Here is an 11,260-nt window from a genome sequence, read left to right on the forward strand (position 1 = left end):
CTCTTCAAACACCTGCCGCAGAGGAAAGATCTGAGAGAGTCAGGGAAAGGCACGTGTTGTGTCTTCTGGCAGTTTCTGACCATGAAGTGTCAGCCAGCCACAGGCCCCAGGGTTGGTTACTTGATAGCAACAGGTGTATGGGTATATAACCTTTTCCAGGTTTCAGTTTTGCTCTTTTATGAAGAAGATGAAGCGCTGTTTAGTCCATCTCAGTGCTAAGTCCGCTACAATGCCAAAGTGCCTTTACAGTAGCTGTAATGACTCCAAATTATTCTGTGGTGGAGCAGAAGAGAAGCACTTGCATGGTTGGCACTGCTAAGTCTCATAACGCAGTGGTGAATTCTCACACTGCTAAGACAAGGTTCTTAAAAGAGTCTTTGAGCATATCTTTGTTATAACTCTAATGAGATTTTTAAAATGTCTTTCTCCTCAGCATGTCAATTCGTCTCATCAGCTTTTTGCTTTGTTTTGCCCCACAGCTCTATTTACCAAATCTTCTTTATACCATCGCTTTTGATCTAGTGAATGCCTTTCTTGAGGATCTCGTGGTATTAATATTGTAGAACTGAGTCTCGGAGTTACCCCCACAAATGATTGATATACTAGGGTAAATCTGTGATGTGGCATGTATGTTGCAGGGGGTTTTTTTTGTCAGCATTAAAACAAGCAGTTGTGGTACTGGCATTAGCCTTGCAAAAGAAAAAAAAAAGTAAGTTTATCTGTATTGGTATTCCTTATATATAATAGCTGCTTTTGTTGTTGCTGAATAAGAGTTTTCTCTGGCTACTATTTTTGATAAGTGAAAAAGCAGAATTGAGGAGAAAAAAACCATGAGGTATTGATATTGGCCTTGGAGGGTAAGGTGTTAGCAATAAATTTCCTCTGCATCTAAAGACTGGTCTTCTTTTCAGATGAAGTGATACAATTTCTATTGTATGTATTGTATTCTATGAATGAATGGGGTTGGAACTAGATGATCTAAGGTCCTTTCCAACCCTAATTATTCTATGATTCTATGCTTCTGTGTTTTTGAAAGTAGATTACAAATACAACATATAATGGTCTCAGGAACATGTAACCCTCAAAAAAAAAGTTAAATGTTGTCTTCAGATCCCAGGTACCACCTTTCTCTAACCTCTTTCCTGGCACTGCTGGATTTACTGTCTGAAAGCTGTTGAATTCTTTCAGAGTAGCGAGTATTTAATGGGAATAAACTTTTTTTGGGGGTGGGAGTTAAGAGGAGGTTTGTTTGTGTCTAATGTACATAAATATCTGTGTTAGCATGTACATATGTTTAAAATATTGATTTTTTGTCTTGATGCATTTTTCCTGTTTTCAACTCAGTGTAACAAATGGGGGGAAAACAACACTGGCAAGAAAAGCTTAAGAAATGCTTCCCAATTGTGATATAATCTGTCAAGATGACTTTTTAAGGTAACTGTCTTGATGGAAAGACCTGATAGGTAAAAGTAGGCTGCACAGCTTTTAGTATAGCTTCTCTCTTTTCAGTTCTCCTCTGATAAACTTTTTAAATGATTCTTCGTATTAAGATAATGTTAACTTCATGTGAAAGAGAAATAAAATGAGCACTGAGAGTAATTGAACTTTCGTAGCCAGAACCACAGAGTATACACAGCTAAAGAAGTCCGTTGTCTTCTTTGATGCTTTTCAAGATACTCTGTGCTAATGAGTTAATGAAATTTTGTTAACTCTATACCACTATAGCAATAGGTAGTTCTTTGTCTCTAAAATCAAAACAGAAGAATGACTTTTGCATTGACATTGGAGTGTTTGTTAAGGATAGTGAAGAGCTCTTATTTCTGAAGTAAAGCTCTAGTGAACTTGTGAGGTAGATTGGGAAAATTGTTGTTCCAGATTAAACAATATTTTTGTGTTTGTATTCTATTTTAACAGTCGTATACAGCATTTAATTTTGAAGATAAATTTAATCATTTGGGATACAAAAGTGTATAACCCTATGCTTGTAACTGAAGAGTATGTATCTCTGACAGTGGTCATAAAAGCTGCCTTGAAAATACTCCTTTTTTTCCTTCTTCAGCCAGAGTCTGAAGTAGAAACAGATGAACGTGGATTTAAGCTATATGATGGTCAGTCAACTTTGATGCATTGCTTTTGAATGTTGTATTGAAATTCTCTTATGCTGAGCTTCTGCACTTCTTGTTCTGAACTACCTTTCACTGTCCTTATTCCAAATCAATCAAAACTTGGGTCTGATCCTGCCACCATTACTTCGTGTCAGATAATACATAGAGACCAGATGAAGTTCATGGTTAATCCCGGCTCAATGTGCCAATTTAATTATAACTTCTAGAGCCAGATCCACTTAGGCTAGTGCTTTGGTTCAGGTAATATTAGTTGTGAACAGTTGCTTATTGGATAATCTCTGTTGATACTTGGTGTCACAAAATGTATTACCAGAATATTTGCCAGACCCTTAAATTGTACCTGAAAACTGACTCTTTCTCAGCTATGTAGTCTTTAGCTCAATTTCTAGACTTCATGAAATTGGAATGTGAACTTGAGAGGTAAGTTGGACATTCTGGTTCAAATATATGTTTAATGCTGCTCTTAAACTCCTCTAAAATGTGTTTGCTCTTCTGTTACCCAAAAGCTGCCTTCTCTATACCTTTCAGTACTTACTCAGTATGTTCTTACATGTCTACAGACAAACAGGTGCTACATTGCACTGTTGCATTCTCTCTTCAATTCATCCATCCATCTCTACCTTCCAAATACCTGAACCCAATAAAAACTCAAAGAGGAACAGTGTTGAGCTCCTGCTCCCTTCACCTGTGTCAGTGACAATTGTCAGAAGGGTACAGGTCTCAGGGTAAGTAAGTTTTTTTACAAGTTTTGTGGAATATGGGAACAGTCCCTTCTGTTTCTGTTGTCAGGGGAAAGGCTGTGAAATGTGTTCACACACCTTCTGGTGCTACAGAACTCAGACAGACCACCAAAAAATACCCCAGTCTTGGGGAAAGCTTAGTTTCAGGGTATCATCAGTTGCAAGCATGGAACTACTCATACATGTGAGAGGTATTTGGGGGTAATCCTGTTCCTTTCATATACGATTTGTATGTAGATTATTTGATTCTTACCAATTACCTAGGTTTTGATAGGAGCTTTTTAATTCTTGTTTTTTTTAGAGATGCCTAACTTTCTGTTTCTGTCTAGTGCTTGATGCCCTTTATATGGATGAAATGGTGAAAAGTATTCACAATTGGATGAAAAGCCCAGCAGCTCAGGTGTGTGACAGAAGAGCCACAAAATACGTGTGACAATCTGAAAAATACAGATGTTTATATTTTGATTGTTGAAGGCTTTCTTCTATACAATTATGAGTAAGCAGTAGTATATAACCTGGTATATTAAAGCCACATTAAAAAGGAAGAGGGAACTAAACATGCTTATATCTTAGGCCACTTAATGAACTATGGAATAGAAGATATTTTTGACCCTTCCTTACGAAGAGTGCAAAAGGAGAAGGAGGTAAGGTTACTGCTCATGGAGGGTCACTGTGCCCCATAACCTGGACTGGTTCTTTTATACTGTTTTTATTTGGTTCTTGCAAAATGTAAGCTATCTGTCCTCTGTGATTCACGGAGAAGGACTGTGTGGGTATTTAACCAACATTAACAAAAGCATGCCTGAGCATGAGGGGAGGGTTGTTTTGGTTTACGGCTTGGTTGGGACTTTTTATTATCTTTATGATTTATTTATTTATATTAGAGCACAGAGATAGTAAAATGTTTTACAAACACTATAAAACATAAAACTTGTCCAAATAAATGATTTTAAATTATTTAGATTACTGACTGCATATTGGAGTTAAACCATGCTTAAAATGAAAAAACAGTTTAAAAAATACTAAGCAGTCTTATATTTGGTTGACTATAGCACATGATGATTATTGCTAAAGTAACAATATTCATGTGCGGGTTTAGTGTATGCTTTGTTTAGGCTGTGCATTAGTTGCACTGTTTATCTTATTTAGATTATTGAGCCAATGTCTGAAGTGCCTCCATATGTGGAGCAATATTGTGTACTTGCAGCAACAGATTGTGCACACAGTCAGAATCTGATGGCTGAGTGAAGAAATCTCCTGGAGAGGATTTGGTTGATTCCCACTTTGTTGCTTTCTCATTAGACTCACCTTTAAGGACTTGGTGTCCAGGCTGGATGATGGATGTGACTAGGCAAACCCCTAGTTATTTAAAACTTGGAAATCTATATACAGAAAAAAACAACTGAAAACAAAAAAAAGTAATTTGGTTTGGTAACCATGCACTTGACATTAACCATGCCAAGTGCAAGGTCCTGCACCTGGGTCAGAGCAATCCAGGCACAGCTACAGGTTGGGCAGAGAAGAGATTCAGAGCAGCCAGTGGAGAAGGACTTGGGAGTGTTGGTACATGAGAAAATGAACATGAGCCGGCTTCAGTGTGCGCTCACAGGCCAGAAAGCCAAGCGTATTCTGGGCTGCATCAAAAGGAGCATGACCAGCAGGTCAAAGGAGGTGATCCTGCCCCTCCTCTACTCTGCTCTTGTGAGACCTCACTTGGAGTATTGTGTGCAGTTCTGGTGTCCTCAACATAAAAAGGGACACAGAACTGTTGGAACAAGTACAGAGGAGGGCCATGAGGATGATCAGGGACTGGAGCACCTCCCATATGAAGACAGGCTGAGAAAAGTTGGGGCTGTTCAGCCTGGAGAAGAGAAGGCTGCGTGGAGACCTCATAGCAGGCCTTCCAGTATCTGAAGGGGGCCTATAAGGGTGCTGGTGAGGAACTCTTCATTGGGGACTGTAGTGGTAAGGACAAGGGGTAATGGGTTCAAACTTAAACAGGGGAAGTTTAGATTGGATATAAGGAGGAAGTTCTTTACTGTAAGGGTGGTCAGACACTGGAATGGGTTTGCCCAGGGAGGTTGTGAATTGCTCCATCCCTGGCAGTGTTCAAGGCCAGGTTGGACAGAGCCCTGTGTGCATGGTTTAGTGTAAGGTGTCCTTGCCCATGACAGGGGGGTTGGAACTAGATGATCTTGAGGTCCTTTCCAACCCTAACTATTCTATGATTCTGTGATTCTATGTAACACTTTCAGTACAGCTTAAGTTACATATAATACCTTTTTAAATTAAACAAAACCCCAGACCCACAACTTTTGCCTTATCTTAAATGTAGCTTGATTGGCAGAAATAGGTAAGTTAGCAAGAGTCTATATATCACAGATTATATTAAAAAAAAGGAATCTATTTTGGTCCAATATTTATACACCCTCCCAGTCTTTTTTTTTTATTTGGATAGATGTTGTTATTATATCAGTTGACACATAGGGGGAAATGCAAAACTTTTATGGAAAAGCAAATGTATTTTTGTGTAGCACCAGAGTCTATCAGCCAGCAGATACACCGGGTTACTTCGATGGACACGTGTGGCCTATGTATCTGAAACATAAAAGTGAATTGGAAGAGAATGCAAGTAATATTGGTATGGTATCCCTACTTTTAAACTTAGAAAATGCTAAAATGTGGCTCTTACACAGTTACCATTGGGCTGTGGGGTTGTTTTTTTTTAATGGGACAAAGTTTTCTTCAGATGTTTTTGTGGCACTTGGACAGTTTGGGTCTTTTGCTGGTTATTTTTAAGTCTATAAGAGGGGTTTTTTTTAACGATGAAAGTTATGAAGTTAAAAAGATACAAAGCTTCTGGTTACTAAGTCCATTTAAAAAGCTATTATTTTAAATGGCTAGAACATTTGTATGGTGTATGTAACAAGCTAGCACATATATGTGTGGCTTTATAGGAACTTCCGAGACGACAGCAGATGCACTGTCACGGTTCCTCAGATCATAACTGAAATCCTTGTTAAGTCACTTGAGACACTTCCTAGTGTCTTACGTATGACTGCACTACAGTCACCAGTCTTGCATGTGAAGTTTCAAAGCTGGGCCAGCTGATGAGACACTACCGTGAGCTTGTGTAATGTTCACAGCTATACAGCTCTTGGACTGCCCACTGGGAGAATTCAAGTGACTGCTTCATCAGCACACGTCTTACTGTGCAGTGAGAATGGGAACTGTGATGCCTTTCCTTGATGTGCTGAATCCCTGAAGCTGAGGAATAACCTGAGGTCTTCCACTGCATAGGAACCCTTACTCTACTGTCCTAATGTTACTACCATTACCCTTATGGAGACTTTCATACACACACACACAAAAAAGTAATTCTTAACTAGAGCATTTTTACTTTAGGTTATTTTTAACATCTAAAACAAGTTTGGGAAACAAAGGAAAGGGAGGTATTGTTCTTGGGGTTTATTTTTTTCATCTCCTGATGGCACTCACAGGAATACCAAAACCTTTGCCAATTGCTATTAAAAAATAACTGGCATAGAACTCATGAAAACTTTCTTTCATCTTTCTTAGTTTATTTGGATGGAACAAAATCCCAAGAGGAGCTTTTATCCAGTGTGTACAGTGATATAATACAGGAATTTAAAAAGCTGAGGGAAGAAAGTAAGTAATGTTAGTGAAATTGAATGTGCTTATTCAATTCCAAGTTAACAAGAAACTAATCCTTTTATATGAAAATACTGCAAGGATTACGTAGATCTCTGTCCCCTTATGTATCACACACAGTCCTTATACATGTTTGCCCATTACTTTAAGTCATCAATTTCCTTGAAATTGGATGTTGTGAAATAATAGGTGGATCCAGTGCTATCTAATGATAAAATATTTTAAAAAAGGGAGAAGAGAAGGAATATGGGGCAAAGCATTAGTGAAAACAGGTGTGGTGTTGGTATTAGTTTCTAATATACAGTGATGTTACATGCAAACTGAGTGAGAAATGATGCTACAGGTTAAATTTATGGTTTTTATCTTTTAGACCAGCAGGTCACAGTATGATAACATAGAAAGCTTGGGTTCCGTCTGATGTGAATTGAAAGCCCCAAGACTGTCATACTTGGCAAGCCAACCAACTGAGCAGATGTTAATGTATGTTTATAATACCCATTTGGAGAATACAAGTGGATTGTAGTGATTACTGAGTCTGTAAGCCTCAGGTATTGTTGAGTAATATCAACACTGCATTATTCTTCAGAATTTCTTTAATCAGTCATTCTTTCACTGATGTTTGATTGAATGTGTACATTTTAAAGCATATAAACATATTTTTGTATACAAAACTAAACTAGAAAGATGCAGTTCTTTTGGACTAATAAGCATATTTGAACGTGGATCAATACAATTTTAAATGTTCATATACAAAGGACAGTGATTAATTTTACAAGCTTCTAATCACTGATAAATATGGTTAGATGAACTGGTTGTATGTTGTAGCAGCAGTAATTTGAACATGGTATGAAGTGTTACACTGCTTATTCAGTAACAGAAGCTGTTATTGAATATGTAACTGAACTTACTTGCATAAACACCTCTGTGTGTTGCAAAGTAATTTTTATGTTGTGTGTTGGTTTGAGCAGTTAGGAGTGGATATTTAAAAAAATCCAAACAAACCTGAAGAGAAGTCAGGTTGTTGGGAAAAGATGGTGGGAACAATATGGAGGATAGAATACTGATGCATCGTTAATGACATTAAGTACATGTATTGTGTGAAAATCAAGGACTGGGGTGGCACAGACTACTACAATAAATGCGCGCATCAGGGAGGAGGAAGAGGGAAGAAATAATTCTGGTTAATAATCATAGCTCAGGTTGAAATTGCAGTAACGAATGTATTCAGAAAGCAGCTATGTGAAATGTATGTTGAAGCTTTTTTTGTAGAATTTGTATATTTAGATAAAATAGAAAACTGGAAAGTTTAATCATTTAGGGTGGCTGAATAATTTATGAACTCTTACATTTTCTTTGAAAACTTATCATTTAGAATAGAAATCACCTACAGACATGAAAAGCAAAGGATGGGTTATATATATGGGCTATATACTGTGTGTTAGCTGAACTGATCAGTGATTGAAATATAATGCTTTATTGTTAACAGTATTAAGGGTCCTAAACCTGTATATATCAAGAGTTGTTAAAAGAGTGGAGTTTTGTGAAGCTTGTGTTTCAGACAAAGTGCTTCCAAGTTCTATTTTGTATTACAATTTTGCAGTAAAAATACTTCAAGATGGATTTTAAACTGTATTTTTCTGTTCTCTTTTCCTTTGGAAGGGGCAACTGTGAGAGATTAGCTAATACTTGGCAGTATAGATTGTATTACTCACCCCTACAGTGCTTTCCCTTGAGCTTCACCCTCTGGGAGGGCTTCACTTGGCAGTACCAGAGTGATTTCAATTCAGCCAGTTTAGGTGTGTTTCAGATGAGGAAATGAACAATGGAATTACTATGTTTGCAGATGATACCATGCTTTCTGAATGTCGTGTTTTAAACCAAGCACAGCTCGTTCACTCACTCCCCCCCCATTGCTCCCCCAACTCCCGGAGAGTTAGGAGGGAGAATCCAAAGAATGTAGCCCCCACAGATTGAGATAAGAACAGTTTAATCACTAAGGTATAACACAGATCACTACTGCTACCACTACTACAAATAATAATAAGCCAATAACAAGTGAAGAGAATACAACACCTCACCAGCCACCGACCCATAACTCACCCCACCCTGCCCAACCGAGCACCGACTGATACCTCCTCCATCCCCCCAGAGCTCTCCAGCCCTTCTGGGTAACTCCCGGTTACATCCTGGGTATGACGTGCTATGGTATGGAATACCTCTTTGGCTAGCCTGGGTCAGGTGTCTTGTCTCTCCTTCCTCCTAGCTTTCCCTCCACCCTGGCAGAGCATGAGGCTCAGAAAAGGCCTTGGACAAAACCAAACATTTGAGCAGTAACTCAAAACATACTTGCTATCAGCAACCGTTCTCAGCCCAAAAGTCAAAACACAGCACTGCACCAGCTACCAAGAAGGAGAAAAAATTACTGCTACTGCTGAACCCAGGACACTGAAGTAGTCAAACACTCCTCCAGTGGCAAGGAGCTCAGTTTTGTGAAATCCTTCTGTTGTCTTAAAATCAGGGTTGTTTACAGAGAGGAGATAACACACAGAGTAGAGATGTTTATTTCATCTCTGGGCAGATATGGCTGCTAGCTGGTAACTCCATGAAGCTGGCACACCCTCAGTGTGGCAGCTGTCCACTTTTATATGTTTCAAAGAGTGAAATCAGTATTTTCCATATACGTAAGAGTGTAACTACAGTCATTGGCTTTTACATTCTCCTCTGTTTAAAGACACAGTATATATTTATTTCACCACGTATGTTCTTTGAGGAAGGGTCTTTGTGAGCAAGGGTCTCTTTATCTCAAGGGGTGTGATTTCTCATGAATCAGGTTTAGGAACACAGTTACCTTCTCTTTGGCTAGGCTTTTCAAAATTACTTCTGCCTTCCTAATCTTTCTGGTTACTCTTTTTCTGATGCAGATGGGTCATTTGTCAGTATTCTGCCTCTCCTCAAAGTCTTTGAGCTTGTAAGCAAACACTTTTTCCTTGTGTCATGGTTTGAGCAGTAGCAGTCATTTTTTTCTCCTTCCTGTAGCTGGTGCAGTGCTGTGTTTTGACTTCTGGGCTGGGAACAACTGCTTGATAGCGAGCATGTTTTGTGGGTGTTTTTGTTCAAGGCCTTTTCTGAGCATGTGCTCTGCCGGTGAGGAGGGGAGTCTGGGAGGAAGGAGAGACAGGACACCTGACCCAGGCTAGCCAATGAGGTATTCCATACCATAGCACGTCATACCCAGGATGCAACTGGGAGAGAGAGCTGGAGGGGGGGGCTCTGGAGGAAAATGGAGGAGGGAGCATGCGGTTCTCGGCCGGGCAGGGTGGAGTGAGTTATGGGTCGGTGGCTGGTGGGGTTGTTGTATTCTTTTCGCTTGTTATGGCTGTATCATTATTATTTGTAGTAGTAAATGGCAGTAGTGATTTTGTGTTATGCCTTAGCTATTAAACCGTTCTTATCTCAATCCGTGGGGGCTACATTCTTTGGATTCTCCTTCCTAACTCTCTGGGAGTTGGGGGACTTGGTTTAAACCACGACACCTTCCCACATGTTTCTGTTCAGTTCTAAACTGAAGATTTTGAAGCTTGCACACACTGTCCTTTACAAAATCTTAACTTTTTCATTGCCAGGTAACACTTCCATGGGCAAAAGGAATAGACGTGCTCCAGTAAAGATTTATGTATTTGTGGTATATATCATTTATCAGAATATACATGGTATTGAGGTTGCAATTCAGCAACTTGTAGTTACAGCTCAGGGCAGAGATCTTTAAGAATTTTTCTGAAACCATCCCCATGGTGCAGGGCTGCATCAAAATATTAGATAAGCAATCTTATGGAAGGGTGTTTGTGAACAAAACAGGTGGTGCTGTTTGTTCCTGTGTAGAACTGGTGGAACCACATTTTCAGTATAGTGCAGTTCTGGTTTCTACATCTGGAGCTAGTCCATGGTGGAGTTAAAAGAAAGGCAAGTAACAGGATCAAGGGAACAGAGCAGCCACTTTGTGAGGAGAAATGGAAATGCTAGAGGTGTCATTCTGCAGAGGAGAAGGCTGAGGGAAGAAAGGGCAAGGTTTACAAAACCTTGAAAGCTATGAGTCAAGTGGATGCGGAACTAGTATTCACCAAATTTTATGAATACTAGTTTTAGGTGAAATTCCTTCACTTGAAACAGATTGACCAATTTCTATTAAGGTGGCATTTCACACAGCAGACAATGAGCTTCTGTGATTTAATGCCATAGGAGGCAGACAGGACCAGCAAGTTCAAAAGGATTTGGAAGATTCATTCACCCCCAGCACATAAGAATAAAAGAAAGCAGAGCAGGGCTCTTGCCCATGGATGGGCAGTCAAAACTGGCTAGGTGTCACCCATGTTGCTTAAACTGCATGTTCTCTTCATCGTTGCTACAGCAACTCACCTGAGGGAGAAAAGACAAGGAACTCTTCTGAGTCTGTTTGGGAAATAAAGTCTTTAAAGTGCCGTTATAAAGTTGCCTATATTGGTAGAATGCTTTTGCTTTTAAAGTAGTACAGCCCCTGACAGGAAAAATCGAATTTGCCCCTAGCAGTTGCCTTTTGACTGCCAGGGCTGTGCTACCTGTAAAGAAAGCAGTTTGGGAGAGCTGCAGGGCAGGAGCCTGAGGCTCTTTTGTGAGGAAAGAATGGGCTTTTGGAAGCGGTGTCACCTTCTGCTGGCTGCAACTTCAGGCTGGTCATAGCAGAAGGAA

At 39.4% G+C, this 11,260-nt stretch overlaps 1 pseudogene; it reads left to right on the forward strand.

The window, feature by feature from the left end:
- Positions 1–1,978: 1,978 nt before the first annotated feature.
- LOC117438812 (nicotinamide riboside kinase 1-like) lies at positions 1,979–7,048 on the forward strand (annotated as a pseudogene).
- Positions 7,049–11,260: the final 4,212 nt, after the last annotated feature.

The sequence above is a fragment of the Melopsittacus undulatus genome, unplaced genomic scaffold, assembly GCF_012275295.1.
Source record: "Melopsittacus undulatus isolate bMelUnd1 unplaced genomic scaffold, bMelUnd1.mat.Z mat_scaffold_639_arrow_ctg1, whole genome shotgun sequence".
NCBI lineage: Eukaryota > Metazoa > Chordata > Aves > Psittaciformes > Psittaculidae > Melopsittacus > Melopsittacus undulatus.